We start from the raw sequence: 23,532 nt of genomic DNA, 5'->3' as shown, positions 1-23,532 counted from the left end.
GAAAATAGGACGAAAAGTAGGTCATTCAGCCCTTCAGACCTGCTCCCCCATTCAATATGATCATGGCTGATCATCCAATTCAGGCCCCCGTTCCTGTTTCTCATCCGACCCTTTGATCCCTTTAGCCCTAAGAAATGTATCTCACTGCTTTTTGAAAACATTCAATGTTTTGGCCTTAACCACTTCCTGTAGTAGAGAATCCCACAGGCTCCCCACTCTCTGGGTGAAGACATTTCTCCTCATCACAGTCTGGAAGGGCCTACCTTAGACTGTGACATGATTCCGGACAACCTGGGAACATTCTTCCTGAATCCATCTTGTCGAGAGCTGTTGAATCGCATAAGTTTCAGCAGCGAAGTTATGATCCTTCAGTGTATGTAATGTCTGACTGACCTTTCTCCCAACGGGACTAAGCTTTGCGAGGATCTTTCCACAAAACTGGAGAAATGATTCCTCCTGGACCTTGGAGTTGTTTCCTGTTTTTTTTGGTGTTTGGACAGGGTGAGGTTGCTATTTCCAGATCTGTCTGCCTGCATCAGGAGAATACCAAGAGTTTCCTTACTGGGATAATGAATCAGATTGGCTGTTCCAAAGTGAACTCCTCTTTGGTTTGAAGGAACCCTGATAACTTTCCATCCCTGACACTGACCCTGATACAGTCGCTGATGAATTCATCCCTCAAAGCTCCATCTCCACAATATTCGGTTAGCCGATATGAATCTGTTACAAATGCTTCAATTGCTTTTCCCAAACCCTAATGAGATCACACCCTGTTATCTGTAAATCATGGGGCTAAAGGGCATGTTGAATGTTTTCATCAAAGCATCCTACTCTGAAGTGCTTACCTTTAAGTGTTGCTCTATGAGAGTGTGATCGCCCATTGGACTTACAGAGCATAGAGTCATAGAGATGTACAGCATGGAAACAGACACTTCGGTCCAACACATCCATGCCGACCAGATATCCCAACCCGATCTAGTCCCACCTGCCAGCACCCGGCCCATATCCCTCCAAACCCTTCCTATTCATATACCCATCCAAATGCCTCTTAAATGTTGTAATTGTACCAGCCTCCACCACTTCCTCTGGCAGCTCATTCCATACACATACCACCCTGTGTGCGAAAAAATTGCCCCTTAGGTCTCTTTTTTATCTTTCTCCTCTCACCCTAAACCTATACCTTTTAGTTCTGGACTCCCCCACCCCAGGGAAAAGACTTTGTCTATTTACCCTATCCATGCCCCTCATAATTTTGTAAACCTCTACAAGGTCACCCCTCAGCCTCCGACACTCCAGGGAAAACAGCCCCAGCTTGTTCAGCCTCTCCCTGTAGCTCAAATCCTCCAACCCTGGCAACATCCTTGTAAATCTTTTCTGAACCCTTTCAAGTTTCACAACATCTTTCTATAGGTATGTCAAGAATAAAAGGATGACTAGGGTAGGTATCGGTCCAGTCAAGGATAGTAGTGGGAAGTTGTGTGTGGAGGCGGAGGAGATTGGACAGACATTAAATCAGTACTTTTCATCAGTATTCACTCAGGAACAGGACACTGTTGCTGATGTGAATATGGAATCACAAATAATTAGAATGGATGCCCTGGAAATATGCAGGGAAGAGGTTTTGGGAATATTGAAAAGGATGAATATAGATAAGTCTCCTGGGCCTGATGGCATTTACCCCAGGATCCTATGGGAAGCTAGGGAGGAGATAGCAGAGCCATTGGCCTGGATTTTTATGTCGTCATTGTCAACGGGAATAGTACCAGAGGACTGGAGGATAGCGAATGTGGTCCCATTGTTCAAGAAAGGGAGTAGGGATAGCCCTAGTAACTATAGACCAGTGAGTCTGACTTCAGTGGTGGGCAAAGTCTTAGAGAGAATGGTAAGGGATAAGATTTATGAACATCTGGGTAGGAATAACGTGATCAGGGATAGCCAGCATGGTTTTGTGAAGGGCAGGTCGTGCCTCACAAACCTTATTGAGTTCTTTGAGAAGGTGACTAAGGAAGTGGACGAGGGTAAAGCAGTAGATGTTGTGTATATGGATTTTAGTAAGGCGTTCGATAAGGTTCCCCATGGTAGGCTAATGCTAAAACTTCGGAGGTATGGCATTGAGGATACATTAGAGGTTTGGATTAGGAATTGGCTGGCTGGAAGGAGACAGAGGGTAGTAGTTGATGGATTATGTTCATCTTGGAGCGCAGTTACTAGCGGTGTACCACAAGGATCTGTTTTAGGACCATTGCTTTTTGTTATCTTTATAAATGATCTAGAGGAAGGACTTGAAAGCTGGGTAAGCAAGTTTGCGGATGACACAAAAGTCGGTGGAGTTGTGGATAGTGAGGAAGGAAGTGGTAGGTTACAGCGGGATATAGATAAGTTGCAGAGCTGGGCGGAAATGTGGCAAATGGAATTCAATGTAGCTAAGTGTGAAGTCGTTCACTTTGGTAGGAATAACAAGATGATGGATTACTGGGCTAATGGTAGGCTACTTGGTAGTGTGGATGAGCAGAGGGATCTTGGTGTCCATGTACACAGATCTCTGAAAGTTGCCACCCAGGTAAATAGTGCTGTGAGGAAGGCATATGGTGTACTGGGCTTTATTGGCAGAGGAATTGAGTTCCGGAGTCCTGAGGTCATGTTGCAGTTGTATAAGACTCTGGTGAGGCCTCATCTGGAGTATTGTGTGCAGTTTTGGTCGCCATACTATAGGAAGGATGTGGAAGCTTTAGAACGAGTGCAGAGGAGGTTTACCAGGATGTTGCCTGGAATGGTAGGAAAATCTTATGAGGAAAGGCTGAGGCACTTGGGGCTGTTCTCATTGGAGAAGAGAAGGTTTAGGGGAGATCTGATAGAAGTGTATAAGATGATTAGGGGTTTAGATAGGGTAGATACTAAGAACCTTTTACCGCTAATGGAGTCAGGTGTTACTAGGGGACATAGCTTTAAATTAAGGGGTGGTAGGTATAGGACAGATGTTGGGGTAGATTCTTCACACAGCGGGTTGTGAGTTCATGGAATGCCCTGCCCGTATCAGTGGTGAACTCTTCTTCTTTATGGTCATTTAAGCGGGCATTGGATAGGCATTTGGAAGTTATTGGGCTAGTATAGGTTAGGTAGGATTCGGTCGGCGCAACATCGAGGGCCGAAGGGCCTGTACTGCGCTGTATCCTTCTATGTTCTATGTTCTATGTTCTATCTTTCCGATAGGAAGGAGACCAGAATTGCCCGCAATATTCCAACAGTGGTCTAACCAATGTCCTGTACAGCCACAACATGACCTCCCAACTCCTGATACGACTACATTTCATCTGTAAGCCTTAAGTTATTCCGCACAGCCGAAGTGGACACTTCCATAGTTCAAATTCTGTCATCATCGTGATGCATGACCAAACTGGTGGGGAATGGCAAGATCTCCATTGGGGCTGCCAATTCTACAGACTACTGCCCCCTGGGAGAGTACTTGGGATTTTCCATTTTATTCTCTGTTTATCTCTCTGGTGTATTGCTAGTCTGCAGCTCAGCTTTAAAATGCTCTGAAATTCTTACTCTCTGCTCCGCGGAATCTTTTCCTTTTGCAGCTTTCATCTCTTCCGTCATGTTTGGGAGATTCCCTTTCCCGCTGTGTGCCTCCGGCTCCCTTTATCTTCACACCCTGGAGATTTTTGACCGAGCTGCCACTATGTGCTTTTAGACAATACTATCACCTGCTCCAGGCTGGAATATCTCAGTCTGTGGGTCTCTACAAACACACTGCTCAGGAGGCCATGTCTTCAATCTATTGTGTACTATAGTGTCCTTCTATGTCCATCTGTACATTGGAGGGTCCCAGGTACAGTTCTCTAGTGCAGTGTCTAAGACCCACTCCCTCTCCTGGTTGATCTTGACTGGTGTCTTCTCTTTGACTCAAGTCAGACTCATCTGACCAGGTATACCATCATGATGTATGTTAATGAGGGCTGTCTACAAAATACTCCCTCGATGTAAAGGGCTGTCCCTCTCCCCTCCCCTCCCCTCTGGAATTCAGCTCCTTTGTCCATGTCTGAACCAAGGCTGGAATGAGGTCAGGAGCTGAGTGACCCTGGGGGGACCCAAACTGGGCGCCACTGAGCAGGTTATTGCTGAGCTGGTGCTGCTTGATAGCCCTGTTGGTGACCCCTTCCATCACTTTACTGATGCTCAAGAGTAGACTGATGGGGTGGTAAGTGGCCAGGTTGGATTTGTTCTGCTTTTTGAGTACAGCACATACCTGGGCAATTTTCCACATTGTCAGGTAGATGCCAGTGTAGTCGCTGGACTGGAAGGGGTTGGTTAGGGGAGCAGCAAGTTGTGGAGCACACGTGTTCAATACTATTACTGGAATGTTATCAGGGTCCATAGCCTTCACATGGGAACCCCACCCCCTGCAAATTCCCCTCTAAACCCCTCGCCATTCTAACTTGCAAATATACCACCCTTCCTTCAGTGTCACTGGGTCAGAATCCTGGAATTCCCTCCCTCAGGGCATTGTGGGTCTACCTACAGCACATGGACTGCAGGGGGTCAAGAAGGCAGCTCACCCCCACCTTCTCAAGGGGTAACTAGGGACGGGCAGTAAACGCTGAACTAACCAGTTGTTGCCCAATAAGGAATATTCAAACCTTTTCCCCGGGTATTCTTCCCTTGTGTGACAGACAAAAGGCAGGGAGTTGAATCCAAATTTAATTAAACAAACCCTTTTTTACTTTAACTCTTTAAGTACCAATACTCAACATAAAACATACAATTTTTGCAACATTTATTTGTCACTTCATCTAACTTAACTTCAACTTTAACTCACTTCAGTTAACTTCACACTACCTTTCTTTAGCTTCCACATTTAACCTGAACTCTAACTCTAATTCTATAAGCTTGGTTTGAAATAAACACTTCCCTGATGAGAGTGAAATGGTCAAATTTGCTCTCCCTGTAGATCCTGCCTCATGGTTCTTTGCTTTCTCTGAAGATGACTTCGGGGCACGTTCCCCTCAAATGTTTGTCTCAAAGCTACTCCTAAGAAATCGCAAAAACATAATCCTTTCCAGATCCTTATTTGGCATTCAGCCAATGAATTGACCCAAACCTGATCACATTGGTCAATCCCAACCAATGGGATTTACTGGTCAACAACTCCCAAGTGTTCACACCAGTTGGTCATCAGCCCCATTTCATGCTCCATATAAGGTCGTATGGTGCTGGTCTGTCTGGAGGGGCCATAAGCCTGCCTTATTTGGTCAATACAGGAAATTGCAGGTCACATTATGTCCTGGCTACAATTCTCACCAAGGCACATGTGAGGACTGCAGATGCTAGAAACCAGAGTCTAGATTAGAGTGGTGCTGGAAAAGCACAGCATTCAAGGAGCAGGAAAATCGACGTTTCGGGCAAAGTCCCGAACCAACATCAGTGTTTAAACTAGCTTGACCAAACTTCCCAGCATGCTTGATTGTAGCCCATAACTAGTCTAGTAAACATTTCTGACCAGTGGCTCAGTGATTAGCACTGCTGCCTCACAGCGCCAGAGACCCGGGTTCGACTCCACCCTCAGGCGACTGTTCGTGTGGAGTTTGCACGTTCTCCCCGTGTGTCTGCGTGGGTTTCCTCCGGGTGCTCCGGTTTCCTCCCCCAATCCGAAGGTGTTCAGGTTAGGGTGGATTGGATATACAGGCCTTGGGCAAATGGGTGGGCAGTTTTGGGAAAGGGTAGGTCCAGGTGGGATGCTCTTCAGATGGCTGTTGTGGACTCGATGGGCTGAATAGCCTGCTTCCACAGTGTCGGGATTCTGTGACACTGCTGCTGACCACACGGTTATGACCATATTCCATGAACAAATAAAAATATGCAGCTGCCCCTTTAATCCCATGGGTTTTCATTTTAACAATCAGTAGAACGGGAAGTAGTTTTGTTTTCTGATCTGCGAGTATTGTTATCTATCAGAGTGATCACCTTCCCTACTCTCATCACACTGTAGTGGAAACGACGACAGATTACAGAATCCCAGGCAACTGTCCAGGGCACAAGGGTCCGGGCTACCCAGGCAGGTGGTGGAATTTGAATTCAATTAAAAATCTGGAATTAAAAAGTAGACTAATTGCATCATATAATCACTGTCAGAAAGCCATAATAAAACCCATCTGTCTGTCTTTGGGTGCAATGGTAGTGTTTGGGAATAAGACAGTAAACCGGGAGATGGTCTCCTTAGTTTAGGGACTGGCTCTGAGCTGGGAACAGACAACCGTGTTGTTTGATAATCGGGGAGGGAATGGGTAAGCTGCCATCCTTACCTGGTCTTTGGGGAGGTGATGGGCCAATGGTATTAGCACTGGGCTGCAAATGCAGAGATCAAGGTAATGTTTTGGGGACATGGGGGGGGTTGGAATCCTGCCTGGGCAGATGGTGGAATCTGAATTCATTAAAAATCTAGAATTAGGAGTCTAATGTTGACCAAGACTCCATTGTGGAAAAGCCCATCTGGTTCACTAACATCCTTTAGGGAAGGAAACGGCCATCCTGACCTGGTCTGGCCTACACTGGACTCTTACCTGCCCTCTAGGCAATAAATGATGCCCTGACCAGTGATGCGCTCATCCGATGAAGACATTGGGGAAAAACAATATCAAAGCCAGTTACAGCACAGGAGGGGGCTACTTGATAGCTGGTGTTTCAAAAACAAGACCAATTTACAAGCTCGTTACTTTGTTAACTGATGATATAGTGCAACTTGTTCAAAAGGAAACGCAGTTTTTAATCAAACATCATTCGCGGACACACACAGGACTCTCAGAGGTTTCACAACCAATCAACTACATCGAAGTGTGTCACTGCTGAAATGGTAAAACTATAACAGACAATTTGAATGCAGCAAGATCAGGCTCAGAGTGATGTGGCCACATTGAGTTATAAATATTTGGTGAGACACAGACGAACTCCCCTGCTTCTCTCAATGGGGCAGAGCAACATTTTACAGCAATCTGAGCGCAGAGGGGAGACAGTCTGATATCTTCTCTGAAGGCAGCAACTCTGACAGTGCAGCACTCCCTCAGCACTGAGCCTCTGACAGTGCAGCACTCCCTCAGCACTGACCTCCCGATAGTACAGCGCTCCCTCAGTTTGGACCCTCTGACAGTGCGGCGCTCCCTCAGCATTGACCCTCTGACAGTGCGGCACTCCCTCAGCACTGACCCTCTAACAGTGCAGCAGCACTCCCCCAGCACTGACCCTCTGACAGTGCGGCACTCCCTCAGTACTGACCCTCCGACAGTGCGGCACTCCCTCAGTACTGACCCTCCGACAGTGCAGCACTCCCTCAGTTTGCCAATATAGGTGTCTATGCTCAGGTTTATGGAGTGGAACAATGTGAGTCTAAATTAAGAGCACGCTGGGGGGAATGACTGAATTGTGTTGACTTGAATATGTATCTAAGCCTTTCCATTGCTCAACACATATACTGTCTGTATTACAATGTTAACAGACAAACCAAATACCGAAGTGGACAATTTCCATATGTTTGCTGGGACTCTCTGCAATACTAGTATTGTCCAGCAGGTGTCAGTGGAATGCTTTTTATTCTATATAATAAATGAGGGACCCAGGTAAATGTTTAACATGCTCCTCACAGCCAGAGACACTTTGGATGTAATTACTTCATGAAAAATACTTTACTTAGTTTTTAAAATACTAATGCACATTGTATCAGCTGCATACATGAAGGAAATTTTATCTAACGCTAACAATTCAACCAAACTTTATGGGTTTATATAATGACTTTCACAATTTCAGCATGTCACAAAGTGTAGGGCAGCCAATGGAATAGTTGTGACGAGCAGTTATTTTTGTATTAAAGGGAATATGGTACACAACTTCCACAAACAAAGATCCCTCAAGAAGCCGCTCTTAATGAAGAAATCATATATTTCTAGTGAAACCAGTTAAAGAATGTCCGACAGTGCCCACTCCCTCAGCACTGACCCTCTGACAGTGCGGCGCTCCCTCAGCACTGACCCTCCGACAGTGCAGCACTCCCTCAGTACTGACCCTCCGACAGTGCGGCGCTCCCTCAGCACTGATCCTCCGACAGTGCGGCACTCCCTCAGCACTGACCCTCCGACAGTGCGGCGCTCCCTCAGCACTGATCCTCCGACAGTGCGGCACTCCCTCAGCACTGTCCCTCCGACAGTGCAGCACTACCTCAGCACTGACCCTTCGACAGTGCGACGCTCCCTCAGCACTGACCCTCCGACAGTGCGGCACTCCCTCAGCACTGATCCTCCGACAGTGCAGCACTACCTCAGCACTGACCCTTCGACAGTGCGACGCTCCCTCAGCACTGACCCTCCGACAGTGCGGCACTCCCTCAGCACTGATCCTCCGACAGTGTGGCACTCCCTCAGCACTGACCCTCCGACAGTGCGGCACTCCCTCAGCACTGACCCTCCGACAGTGCCCATTCCCTCAGCACTGACCCTCCGACAGTGCCCACTCCCTCAGCACTAACCCTCCGACAGTGCAGCACTCCCTCAGCACTCCGACAGTGCGGCACTTCGTCAGCACTGACCCTCCGACAGTGCAGCACTCCCTCTGCACTGACCCTTCGACAGTGCGGCACTCCCTCAGTACTGACCCTCCGACAGTGTGACACTCCCTCAATACTGACTTTCCCACAGTGTGGCACTCCCTCAGTACTGACCCTCCGACAGTGCGGCACTGCCTCAACACTGACCCTCCAACAGTGCAGCACTCCCTCAGCACTCCAACAGTGTGGCACTCCCTCAGCACTGACCCTCCGACAGTGCGGCACTCCCTCAGCACTGACCCTTCAACAGTGCGGCACTCCCTCAGCACTGATCCTCCGACAGTGCAGCACTACCTCAGCACTGACCCTTCGACAGTGTGGCACTCCCTCAGCACTGACCCTTCGACAGTGCGGCACTCCCTCAGCACTGATCCTCCGACAGTGCGGCACTCCCTCAGCACTGACCGTCCGACAGTGCGACACTCCCTCAGCACTGATCCTTCGACAGTGCAGCACTCCATCAGCACTGACCCTCCGACAGTGCGGCACTCCCTCAGCACTGACCCTCCGACAGTGCCTATTCCCTCAGCACTGACCCTCCGACAGTGCCCACTCCCTCAGCACTAACCCTCCGACAGTGCAGCACTCCCTCAGCACTCCGACAGTGCGGCACTTCCTCAGCACTGACCCTCCGACAGTGTGGCACTCCCTCTGCACTGACCCTTCGACAGTGCGGCACTCCCTCAGGATTGACCCTCCGACAGTGTGACACTCCCTCAATACTGACCTTCCCACAGTGTGGCACTCCCTCAGTACTGACCCTCCGACAGTGCGGCACTGCCTCAACACTGACCCTCCAACAATGCAGCACTCCCTCAGCACTCCAACAGTGTGGCACTCCCTCAGCACTGACCCTCCGACAGTGCGGCACTCCCTCAGCACTGACCCTTCGACAGTGCGGCACTCCCTCAGTACTGACCCTCCGACAGTGTGACACTCCCTCAATACTGACCTTCCCACAGTGTGGCACTCCCTCAGTACTGACCCTCCGACAGTGCGGCACTGCCTCAACACTGACCCTCCAACAGTACAGCACTCCCTCAGCACTCCAACAGTGTGGCACTCCCTCAGCACTGACCCTCCGACAGTGCGGCACTCCCTCAGCACTGACCCTTCGACAGTGCGGCACTCCCTCAGTACTGACCCTCCGACAGTGCGGTGCTCCCTCAGCACTGATCCTCCGACAGTGCAGCACTACCTCAGCACTGACCCTTCGACAGTGTGGCACTCCCTCAGCACTGACCCTTCGACAGTGCGGCGCTCCCTCAGCACTGACCCTCCGACAGTGCGGCACTCCCTCAGCACTGATCCTCCGACAGTGCGGCACTCCCTCAGCACTGACCCTCCGACAGTGCGACACTCCCTCAGCACTGATCCTTCAACAGTGCAGCACTCCATCAGCACTGACCCTCCGACAGTGCGGCACTCCCTCAGCACTGACCCTCCGACAGTGCCCATTCCCTCAGCACTGACCCTCCGACAGTGCAGCACTCCCTCAGCACTCCGACAGTGCGGCACTTCCTCAGCACTGACCCTCCGACAGTGCGGCACTCCCTCTGCACTGACCCTTCGACAGTGCGGCACTCCCTCAGGATTGACCCTCCGACAGTGTGACACTCCCTCAATACTGACCTTCCCACAGTGTGGCACTCCCTCAGTACTGACCCTCCGACAGTGCGGCACTGCCTCAACACTGACCCTCCAACAATGCAGCACTCCCTCAGCACTCCAACAGTGTGGCACTCCCTCAGCACTGACCCTCCGACAGTGCGGCACTCCCTCAGCACTGACCCTTCGACAGTGCGGCACTCCCTCAGTACTGACCCTCCGACAGTGCCCACTCCCTCAGCACTAACCCTCCGACAGTGCAGCACTCCCTCAGCACTCCAACAGTGTGGCACTCCCTCAGCACTGACCCTCCGACAGTGCGACACTCCCTCAGCACTGACCCTTCGACAGTGCGGCACTCCCTCAATACTGACCTTCCCACAGTGTGGCACTCCCTCAGCACTGATCCTGCGACAGTGCAGCACTCTCTCAGCACTGACCCTCCGACAGTGTGGCGCTCCTTTAGCAATGATCCTCTGACAGTGCGGCACTCCCTCAGCACTGACCCTCCGACAGTGCGGCACTGCCTCAGCACTGACCCTCTGACAGTGCGGCACTCCTTCGGCACTGACCCTCCGACAGTGCGGCACTCCCTCAGCACTGACCCTCCGACAGTGCGGCACTGCCTCAGCACTGACCCTCTGACAGTGCGGCACTCCTTCGGCACTGACCCTCTGACAGTGCGGCACTCCCTCAGCACTGACCCTCCGACAGTGCGGCACTCCCTCAGCACTGACCCTCCGACAGTGTGACACTCCCTCAATACTGACCTTCCCACAGTGTGGCACTCCCTCAGCACTGATCCTGCGACAGTGCAGCACTCTCTCAGCACTGACCCTCCGACAGTGTGGCGCTCCTTTAGCAATGATCCGCTGACAGTGCGGCACTCCCTCAGCACTGACCCTCCGACAGTGCGGCACTGCCTCAGCACTGACCCTCTGACAGTGCGGCACTCCTTCGGCACTGACCCTCCAACGGCGCGACACTCCCTCAGCACTGACCCTCCAACAGTGGCCACTCCCTCAGCACCGGCCTTCTGACAGTGCGGCGCTCCCGCAGCACTGGGCCTCCAACAGTGCGGCACTCGCTCAGTACTGACCCTCCGACAGTGCGGCACTCCCTCAGTACTGACCCTCCGACAGTGTGGCATTCCCTCAGTACTGACCTTCCCACAGTGTGGCACTCCCTCAACACTGACACTCCAACAGTGGCCACTCCCTCAGCAGTGACCCTCCGACAGTGCGGCACACCGTCAGCACTGACCCTCCGACAGTGTGGCACTCCCTCAGTACTGACCCTCTGACAGTGCGGTGCTCCCTCTCCTCTGACCCTGTGATAAATGTGCCATCATGGCTTTGACAACCAAAAATGTGAGGAAGGTTCCAAATTTGTAATAAAATCTTGGAAATATTCTATAAAACCACACCAGCTGCAAACTCCCTGAAATCTGTGTTGATCCAACAAATTTGGTCTTGTATGATTTACAGGTGAGTTATGGACAGGTAATCTAATTATAGAATTTCATCATGAATGCATTAACCCCAGCACGGAGCGGTGATTTTTGTTATAAAACAAAAGATGCAAATTATAAACTGTGATTTCTTTGAATGACTGAATCTGTCAGCTTGCCTTCATTGCTCAGAACCTTGAGCCTAGGAGCTGAGACGTTATGTTGAGGTTGTACAGTATATTGGGGAGTCGTCTTCTGGAGTACTGTGCACAGTTCTGCTCACCCTGTTATAGCAAGGCTATCATTAAGCTGGAGAGGGTTCAGAAAAGAGTCACCATGACATTGCTGGGAATAAAGGCAATTGAGTTATAAAGGTAGGCTGGAGAGACTGGGACCCCTTTCCCTGGAGCGTAAGAAGTTTATAAAACCATCATAGATATGGTGATTAACACAGGTCTTTTCCCGAGAGTGGGGGATATCAAGACTAGGGGCACGCTTGTCAGGTGTGAGGAAAAAGAGTTAAAACGGGTGTGGATAAGGGAAGTGGCGAATGTGGGCGGAGTTACAATGTTTAAAAGACATTTGGATATGTTCATGAGTAGGAAAGGTTTGGAGGGATATAGGGCATGTATGACTCTATGACCACATGATTCTATGACTATATGACTTAATGACTATATGATTCTATGACTATACGACTCTATGGCAATACAACTCAATGGCTATGCAATTTTATGACTGTGACTCTATGTGTCTGTATGTCTGTACAATTCTATGACTGTACAACTCAATGATTATATGACTTTATGACAATACGACTCTATGACTATATGATTCTATAACTGTATGACTGTACGGCTCTATAACTGTATGGCTCTATGACTGTACGGCTCCATGATTCTTTGACTGTCCAGCTCTATGACTGTATGAACCTATGACTGTACAGCTCTATGACTGTACGGCTCTATGACTCTATGACTGTACAGCTCTGTGACTGTATGGCTTTATGACTCTATGACTGTATGACTGTACGGCTCTATGACTCTATGACTGTACTGCTCTGTGACTGTACGCTCTATGGCTGTATGGCTCTATGACTGTATGACTCTATGAATGTACGGCTCTATGACTGTATGACTGTATGACTCTATGACTGTCCGGCTCTATGACTGTACAGCTGTATGACTGTATGACCTTATGACTGTATGACCCTATGACTGTATGACTCTATGACTGTATGGCTCTATGACTCTGTGACTGTATGACTCTATGACTGTCCGGCTCTATGACTGTACGGCTCTATGACTGTATGACCCTATGACTGTATGACTCTATGACTGTCTGGCTCTATGACTGTATGACTCTCTGACTGTATGACTCTATGCCTGTACGGCTCTATGACTCTATGACTATATGGCTCTATGACTGTATGGCTCTATGACTGTACGGCTCTATGACTGTATGGCTCTATGACTGCACGGCTCTATGACTGTATGACTCTATGACTGTACGGCTCTATGACTCTATGACTGTACGGCTCTATGACTGTACGGCTCTATGACTCTATGACTGTACGGCTCTATGACTGTACGGCTCTATGACTGTCCGGCTCTATGACTCTATGACTGTACGGCTCTATGACTGTATGGCTCTATGACTGTACGGCTCTATGACTGTATGACTGTACAGCTCTGTGACTGTACGGCTCTATGACTGTACGGCTCTATGACTGTATGGCTCTATGACTGTATGACTGCACGGCTCTATGACTGTATGACTCTATGACTGTCAGGCTCTATGACTATATGACTGTCCGGCTCTATGGCTCTATGACTGTACGGCTCTATGACTCTATGACTGTATGGCTCTATGACTCTATGACTGTACGGCTCTATGACTGTACGGCTCTATGACTGTATGACTGTACGGCTCTACGACTGTATGACTCTATGACTGTCCGGCTCTATGACTTTATGACTGTATGGCTCTATGACTTTATGACTGTACGGCTCTATGACTGTACGACCCTATGACTGTATGACCCAAGACTCAGGCACCGTTCCTCTCCTGGGCCTGCTGTAATGTTCCGTTGAAGCACAATGCAAGCTCAAAGGACCAACCCTTCATTTTCCATTCAAGCACTTGACAGCCTCGAGGTCTCAATACTGAATGCAATAACCTCCAAGTATGACCTCTGACTTCGAGCCTACTTACATTCCCCACCCTCCCCCGATGATGTATTGTAGGCTTCGGTCTCAAACTGGACCCATTCCTGCCTTTCCACACCTACATTGACTCCAAAAGAACATCTCTACCACTCCTTTACCATCACTCCCTCTGCCTTTTGCTCCGGGCCCCCTCATCATCTGTCCTACTTGCTCCTGCTTCCTCTCTGTCACCAGGACAAAAACCCCACATTTTCCAGCCCCCTTCAGTTCCAAATAAGAACCATATTGGATTTGAAATGTTAATTCTTTTTCTGTGCTGCTAGACCTGGTGTGGTTCTCCAGTATTCACTGTGTTTGTCTCAAATTTCCAGCATCTGCATTTTTGATTTTCTTTGAAGATTCTGAAGAGACTTGACAGGGGAGATGTGAAGTGGTTGTTTCTCCTTGTGGGAGAGTCTAGGGCCAGAGGGAATAATCCCAGAATATGGGGCTGTCCATTTAAGATGAAGATGAGGAGGAATTTCTTCTCTCAGAGGGGAGTGAATCTGTGGAACTCTTTACCTCAGAGGGCTGTCGAGACTGGGGCGTTGAGTATATTCAAGACAGAGAAGATTTTTAACAGGAAGGGGAATCATGGGTTATGGGGAATAGGCAGGACAGTAGAGTTGAGGATTTCCAGGTCAGCTACTTGTTGGGTGAGAGCGTTTTGTCTCACATCACCCACACTTCATTTGCACCTCACTTTAAATTGACGCCCCTCTCGTTTTTTTTTAAAAAATGCTTCTCCCTATCTGTCCAGACCCCTCGTGGTTTTGGAAACCTCCATCAGATCTCCTCTCAGCTTCCTTCTCTCCAAGGAGAATATTCATTCCTAACTTCTCCAATTGGTCTTCATCGCTGAAGCTCCTCCACCCTGGGAACTTTCCAGTTCTGCATTCTCTCCAATGCAATCACATTTCCCAGGAATGGAAATGTTATACTTTAGGCCCACAGCTAGTGTGGTTGACTGTTGCATTCCCACTGGGCAATTAGGGAAGGGCTATCAATGTGGGCCCAACACCTACATCCTTTGAATGAATAAAAAGACACCCTTTTACTGTGTTACATCTGCTCATATCATCCTTCTACACTTATTCATTAAGCTGTGTCTTCAACTGTTCCTTTCTTGAACAATGGTTTTGAATGATCTTGGGGGTCCTAAGAAAAGATGGTCCATTGGCAGTGAGGTGGGTTGGGACCCTCTGATAATGTGATTGGGACAGAAAACGAGGTCATCGACCTGAAATGTTCCCCTTACCCCTCTCTCTCTCCCTCTCCCTCGGCAGGTGCTGGCTGACCCGCTGACAATTATCTGCCTTTGTTTCACGTAGGGAAAGCTGCTGGATGAATAATCAAGCTGCCTGTCTCTCCTCCACCGCGTGGAAAGATCCTGAAATATAAATGAAACAGAATGGAAAAACCCAGCGGGAGAGGCAGCCAGCTGAGACCCCGAGTTGTCGGAGTTTACGTCTGAGATCTGAAGGAATTTCCAGTGGGAAAATTCCATCAATGTTGCACTTCAGTTTTGTGTTAAACTTGAAGAGAGCAGTTTAACAGAGACTGTACAATACCCCATCGGAGATTTGCTCTTTGATAAAGAGGTAACTGAGCAGCCTCACCTCCCAGCTCTCAGCCCATCGCCCTGTGGGTGCCCAACCTCCTGTACAGTTGCTATTGAGAGTCTTCCACACCTCTGAGTGGTGTTCTGCCATTGCCCTACACTCTTTGAGGGCAAGGAAGCCATAGGACAATAAGACCTATAACAAAGGTAGGCCAGTCAGCCCATCAAATCTGCTTCATCGTTCAATGACGTCATGATTAATCCGATGATCCTCAACTCTACTTTTCCCCATCACCCTCGATTCCCCTTCCTGATTATAAACCTGTCTGCCTCAGCCTTGACTATACTCAACGCCCCAGCCTCGACAGCCCTCTGCGGGAAAGAATTCCACAGATTCACTCCCCTCTGAGAGAAGAAATCCCTCCTCATGACCATCTTAAATGGTCAGCCCCATATTCTGAGATTACGCCCTCTGGTCCAAGACTCCCCCACAAGGAGAGAGGTAAAAACAAGGGCTGCAGATGCTGGAAACCAGATTCTAGGTTAGAGTGGTGCTGGAAAAGCACAGCAGGTCAGGCAGCAACCGAGGAGATATCTCTCCACCCTGCAGGCACTCTGCCCCCATTCCTGACGAAGTGCTTTTGCCCGAAACATCGATTTTCCTGCTCCTTGGATGCTGCCTGACTGGCTGTGATCCCCCACAAGGAGAAACAACCTCTCCACGTCTCCCCTGTCAAGTCCCTTAAGAATCTTTTGTTTCAATAATGTCCCCTCTCATTCTTCCAAACCCCAGTGAGTACAAGCTCAACCTACTCAACCTCTCCTCATAAGACAATCCCTCCATCCCTGCGATCAGCCGAGTGAACCTTTTCTGGACTGTCTCGAATGCCAGTTTATCTGTACTTGGATCCGGGGCCCCAAAACCTGTTCATAGTTTTCCAAACTGTGGTCTAGCTAGTTCCTGCTACAGTTTAGTAAGGCTTCCCCACTTTGATACTCCATTCCCTTTAAACTAAAGATCAACACTTTATCTGCTTTTCCGATTATCCAGATAACCTGGATGCTGCTTTTTCATGGTCTGGGATTCCCAAATCTCTTTGTTCTGTAGCTTTCTGAGTCTTTCTACATTTTAATAACATTTAACTGTCAGCTAATCTGAGCCAGAATGTGGGAGTTGGACCTGTGTTAGTGGGGTTACCTCAAAATGTAGACTAGACAACCAAGCAAACTGGTCACTGTATACATCCAGTCTTGGTTAACAGCAGAATGGTTAGTGTATACCTTCTTAACCAGGTTACTCAGTGGGTTAGCAGAGGGACCATCCGATGGAAAGCTGCAAATGTGTTGCTGGTCAAAGCACAGCAGGCCAGGCAGCATCTCAGGAATAGAGAATTTGACGTTTCGAGCATAAGCCCTTCATCAGGAATGAGAGAGAGTAGCCAAGCAGGCTAAGATAAAAGGTAGGGAGGAGGGGCTTGGGGGAGGGGCGATGGAGGTGGGATAGGTGGAAGGAGGTCAAGGTGAGGGTGATAGGCCGGAGTGGGGTGGGGGCGGAGAGGTCAGGAAGAGGATTGCAGGTTAGGAGGGCGGTGCTGAGTTGAGGGCAGGTTAGGAGGGCAGTGCTGTAGTCCATGTAGCACTACCACAGTCCCATCCGATGGAAAGGGCCATTGAACAGCAGTTGGTAACCTGTCCACCCTCTGTGTTGGAAATCATGGCTCCAGGTTGACTCCAGTTAACACTGATCACAGTAAGAGAACTATCCAGGCACGTTTGTCTAGCATTTCAAGTTCAAAAAAGTTGTATAAGCAAGATCCAAAGATTGGATAAAGGGTTTCTATTAAGTTGAACTATTTAAAGCTAATCTGGCTCTTTCCTGCTGTCTGCCCTCTGGATTATGAGGAGCCCAGTGGTCATGTCGCTGGATTAGTGGTGCTGGAAGAGCGCAGCAGTTCAGGCAGCATCCTGTTGCCTGTTCCAGCACCACTGATCCAGAATCTGGTTTCCAGCATCTGCAGTCATTGTTTTTACCTAACTAATCCAAAACCCCAGGCTAATGTTCTGGGGACTGGGAACATGGTGAAATTTGAATTCAATCTTTAAAACAATCTAGAATGAAAATCTAGTCTAATTGTGACGATTGTCACTTGTTGTAAAAACCATCTAAGTCACTAATACCCTTTAGGGAGGGAAAATCTGCCCTCCTTACCTGGTCTGACCTCCATGTGACTCCAGACCTACAGCAATGTGGGTGGCTCTTCATTACCCTGTGAAATGGCCCTGGGAAGTCACTCAGTTTTGGGAGATTAGAGATGGGGAGGAGTTGCCAGTGAACCTACATTCCATGAATGAATAAAAGAAAACAGCTTAGAATGATTGCATGAGTCATAGAGTCATGTAGATGTACAGCACGGAAACAGACCCTTCGGCCCAACCCGTCCATGCCGACCAGATATCCCAACCCAATCTAGTCCCACCTGCCAACACCCGGCCCATATCCTTCCAAACCCTTCCTATTCATATACCCATCCAAATGCCTCTTAAATGTTGCAATTGTACCAGCCTCCACCACTTCCTCTGGCAGCTCATTCCATACACGTACCACTCTCTGTGTGAAAAAGTTGCCCCTTAGGTCTCTTTTATATCTTTCCCCTCTCACCCTAAACCTATGCCCTCTAGTTCTGGACTCCCCCACCCCAGGGAAGAGACTTTTTATGATGTTGTAAACCTCTGTAAGGTCACCCCTCAGCCTCCGACACTCCAGGGAAAACAGCCCCAGCCTGTTCAGACTCTCCCTGTAGCTCAGATCCTCCAAACCTGGCAACATCCTTGTAAATCTTTTCTGAACCCTTTCAAGTTTCACAACATGTTTCTGATAGGAAGGAGACCAGAATTGCACCCAATATTCCAACAGTGGCCTAAGCAATGTCCTGTACAGCTGCAACATGACCTCTCAACTCCTGTACTCAATACTCTGACCAATAAAGGACAGCATACCAAACACCTTCTTCACTCTGGGAAAACCCTGGGATCACGGAATGAGAGAGACCTGTATTTATTCTCCCCTTTTACAACAACCCGAGATGATTCACATCCAATGAGGTAGTCTTGAAGAGTGGTCGTTGTTGTAATGTAGAGAGTCCGGCAGGCAACCTGAGCACAGTAAGATCCCAAAAGGCAGCCTGATAATGACGAGATGGGTAACCCGCAGTATTATTGTCCCAATCTATTCATCAAAGGACATCACATCACACTCCTCTGCATTAACCTTTGTTTGTCACTTGTTGACCCTCCACCACCACCCTCTGTCTTCTACCTTTGAGCCAGTTCTGGATCCAAATGGCTAGTGCTCCCTGTATTCCATGAGATCTAACCTTGCTAAGCAGTCTCCCATGGGGAACCTTGTCGAACGCCTTACTGAAGTCCATATAGATCACATCTGCTGCTCTGCCCTCATCAATCCTCTTTGTTACTTCTTTTAAAAACTCAGTCAAGTTTGTGAGACATGATTTCCCACCCACACAGCCATATTGACTATCCTTAATCAGTCCTTGCCTTTCCAAATACATGTACATCCTGTCCCTCAGGATTCCCTCCAACAACTTGCCCATCTCCGACGTCAGGCTCACTGGTCTATAGTTCCCTGGCTTGTCTTTACCGCCCTTCTTAAACAGTGGCACCATGTTAGCCAACCTCCAGTCTTCCAGCACCTCACCTGTGACTATCGATGATACAAATATCTCAGCAAGATCTAGCCATGTCAAATGGTTTTGTTATAATCTAGAATGTTTTGCCTGAACAGGATGTCCTAATAAATGAGAAGAGAATTGTTTTCTCGCAGTGAGTGTTTGCAACCTGGAATTCACTGTCTCAGAGCATGACTTTCAAGAGGGAACTGGGTTATTACCTGAAAATGATGAAGGTGCAGGCTTATTGGGACAAGGCAGGAGATTGTCACAGAGTGGAATGCTGATTCAGACAGGATGGGCTGAACAGCCTCCTGCTACACTGTAACAATGCAATGATTCTGGGAGACTGGGTCTAAATAATTAACAGCACACAGGAATGTAGAAAGATTCGTGGACCATCGTGTCAGCAGCTGGAGAACGAGGGCTATCTCGCTGATTCCCAATTTGTCTGTAGCCCTGTACTTATGGAATTTCTAGTGTAGAGCTAAGTGCTTTCTAAACGTAGTTAGAACAGGCAATGTTGCACATGTCTATCACTAATGGGAGGAATCATGGAAATGGGCAAAGAATCAATGATTTACAGCCCATTCTGAACAACAGTCACTGTGTCACATCCAGGAGCCTGAGTAAAACTGGAATCAATGGGTATCAGGGGGCAAACTCTCTGCTGGTTGGAGTCATACCTGGTACAGAGGAAGATGGTTGTGGTTGTTGGAGGTCAGTCATCTCAGCTCCAGGACATCTCTGCAGGAGTCCCTCAGGGTAGTGTCCTCAACCCAACCATCTTCAGCTGCTCCATCATAAAGTCAGAAGTGAGGATGTTCACCAACAATTGCACCATGATCAGCACCATTCGCAACATCTCTAATACCGGAAGGTTATTCTGTACAGAATATAAAATACCCGGATGGCCCGTTTTCCGAATGCTGTATAACGGAGTGCTGATGAATTCATACCAGACTTGAAATGTTAAATCTGTTTCTGCCTCCACAGATGCTGCCAGACCTGCTGAGTTTCTCCAGAATTCTCTGTGTTTGCCTGTGGATGGATAGTCCAGTGGCCTTGCTGTTAAACCAGAGAGTGAGGAGCTTGGGGAATTCACTATCGCAGAAAGCAATGAAGGCCAAAACGCTGTTATATTTCAAGAAGCCTACAGTGTTTGGGACTAAAGTGAGCAAAGGATGTTAGGGAAGAGTTGGAACAGGTGAAGGAATAGAGCAAACTCCTGCACCTGCATATCTGGAAAAAGATTCTCACCCCTTGTATTTTCTGTAGTCTGTGCACCCTTTGACTGAGGTGAGAGTTTGGTACAGTTCATTGCTGGAACCTGTCTTTTAATGTTGGGAGACTATAACACTATAGCTTCCACATGGCTCTGAGTGACTAGGATCTCTGGCTCTCACTGCGATATATCAGAAGTATTTGAAAGGTGCAAATCTACTGAATGGCAAAAGTGCCTTCCTAAGGTGGGTTTCAAGTCTGGAATGAGTTCACCGAAAGGCAACAGCATTATCCCGAGACTTCCCACTCAGCTCTTTAAACAAATAAGGATACGCTATGTAAAAGTAGAAAGATTAACATTCACTAGATTACTGAGTCAGCTGGATGTGTGGTATAGACTTACAAGAATCTTAGGTCGAAACTTTCCAATCGTATTGGAGTTATACATCGAGGAATTGACTTGAGCAAGTGCATTTTCATTTCCTGGTAAAGAATAAAGCAGAAACCTGGCAATTACAGGTCAGTTAACCTAATGCTCAGTAGGGGAAATGCTTGAAGACATCATACAGCATCTGATAAAGGGGCATATTGAAAGCACGGGAATCATAGGGAGCAGTCAGCATGGATTTCAAAGTAATAGGACAGGGCTCAAAAAAACTATTTGAATTGGTTTCAGATTTAGCTTAGCATGGGGTCCAGGGCAATTCAGGAAATGCAGTTTCCCTGGATTTTTAAACAAAATCTCATTGGTGAAAGATTCATGTACCGGAGAAGAAAAGGAGGTTAATGCTGATGGAGCAGCTGATAAATGTTCCACATTGAATGAGAATTGGTTTCAACAGAACAGAGAGCAGAGTGAGAAATAGAACTGACAGTAACAGAGATTTGTTACAGTGCAGAAGGAGGCCATTCAGCCCATCATGCCTGTGCTAGTTCTATCCCCTACCACCAATCTCCTGCCTTTTCCCCATCTCCCTACTCACCATTTCTGTCCAAGTTACCATCCAATGCCCCTCTTAAATCCCTCAGTTGAACCTGTCTCCCCCACATTTCCGAGCAGTGTATTCCACACCCTAATTATTCACCGACTGAAAACGAATTCACTCACATCGCCCTTGCTTCGTTTGCTCATCACTTTAAATCTAAACTTAGACGCAGTGTCATTTGGTAAAGGCGGAAAAGGTATTTTTATTCCTATGTGTGATGGTGAATAACTTTATCATTTATTGCCTGTCTGAAAATGTGTTGCTGGTTAAAGCACAGCAGGTTAGGCAGCATCTCAGGAACAGGGAATTCGACGTTTCGAGCATAAGCCCTTCATCAGGAATGAGGAGAGGGTGCCAGGCAGGCTAAGATAAAAGGTAGGGAGGAGGGACTTGGGGGAGGGGCGATGGAGATGTGATAGGTGGAAGGAGGTCAAGGTGAGGGCGATAGGCCGGAGTGGGGTGGGGGGCGGAGAGGTCAGGAAGAGGATTGCAGGTTAGGAGGGCGGTGCTGAGTTGAGGGAACCGACTGAGACAAGGTGGGGGGAGGGGAAATGAGGAAACTGGAGAAATCTGAGTTCATTCCTTGTGGTTGGAGGGTTCCCAGGCGGAAGATGAGGCGCTCTTCCTCCAACTGTCGTGTTGTTATTCCCAATTCCTTCGACTCCGCCGCATCTGCTCCCAGGAGGACCAGTTCCAACACCGCACAGCCCAGATGGCCTCCTTCTTCAAGGACCGCAGATTCCCCCCAGACGTGATCGACGATGCCCTCCACCGCATCACCTCCACTTCCCGCTCCTCCGCCCTTGAGCCCCGCTCCTCCAACCGTCACCAAGACAGAACCCCACTGGTTCTCACCTACCACCCCACCAACCTCCGCATACAATGTATCATCCGCCGTCATTTCCGCCACCTCCAAACGGACCCCACCACCAGGGATATATTTCCCTCCCCTCCCCTATCAGTGTTCCGCAAAGACCACTCCCTTCGTGACTCCCTCGTCAGGTCCACACCCCCCACAAACCCAACCTCCACTCCCGGCACCTTCCCCTGCAACCACAGGAAATGTAAAACTTGCGCCCACACCTCCACACTCACTTCCCTCCAAGGCCCCAAGGGATCCTTCCATATCCGCCACAAGTTCACCTGTACCTCCGCACACATCATCTATTGCATCCGCTGCACCCGATGTGGCCTCCTCTACATTGGGGAGACGGGCCGCCTACTTGCGGAACGCTTCAGAGAACACCTCTGGGCCGCCCGGACCAACCAACCCAACCACCCCGTGGCTCAACACTTTAACTCTCCCTCCCACTCCACCGAGGACATGCAGGTCCTTGGACTCCTCCACCGGCAAAACATAACAACACAACAGTTGGAGGAAGAGCGCCTCATCTTCCGCCTGGGAACCCTCCAACCACAAGGGATGAACTCGGATTTCTCCAGTTTCCTCATTTCCCCTCCCCCCACCTTGTCTCAGTCGGTTCCCTCAACTCAGCACCACCCTCCTAACCTGCAATCTTCTTCCTGACCTCTCCGCCCCCACCCCACTCCGGCCTATCACCCTCACCTTGACCTCCTTCCACCTATCCCACCTCCATCGCCCCTCCCCCAAGTCCCTCCTCCCTACCTTTTATCTTAACCTGCCTGCCACACTCTCCTCATTCCTGATGAAGGGCTTATGCCCGAAACGTCGAATTTCCTATTCCTTGGATGCTGCCTAACCTGCTGTGCTTTAACCAGCAACGCATTTTCAACAGGCAATATACACACAGCATTTCACAGGGTCTGCTCGATGGATACACGACTTTACAGCTCATCCACAATTAATAATTTTAACTGATAATTACAGAAACGCGCACAAGAAATATCATAGTCCAGGAAAATAATGAGCTGCTCCTCCAATCAAAGATACTTTCTCTCTCTTGTTGGTCAGCCTTTCAACAACAAATGCAGAAAAGTCTGTGATCAGAGGAACCACAAGGAGCCTAAGGCCTGGAGTCGTGAGCAGCCTGAGGCCTGGAGCCGTGAGGACCGTGAGGCCTGGAGCCGTGAGGAGCGTGACGCCTGGAGCCATGAGGAGTCTGAGGCCTGGAGCCGTGAGGAGCTTGAGGCCTGGAGCCGTGACGAACCCGAGGCCTGGAGCCATGAGGAGCCTGAGGCCTGGAGCCATGAGGGGCCTGAGGCCTGGAGCCGTGAGGAGTCTGAGGCCTGAAGCCATGA

The sequence above is a fragment of the Hemiscyllium ocellatum genome, chromosome 4 (genome assembly GCF_020745735.1).
Source record: "Hemiscyllium ocellatum isolate sHemOce1 chromosome 4, sHemOce1.pat.X.cur, whole genome shotgun sequence".
NCBI classification, from domain to species: Eukaryota; Metazoa; Chordata; class Chondrichthyes; order Orectolobiformes; family Hemiscylliidae; genus Hemiscyllium; species Hemiscyllium ocellatum.
The sequence above is the reverse complement of the archived record's forward strand: the minus strand, read 5'-3'. Positions refer to the sequence as shown.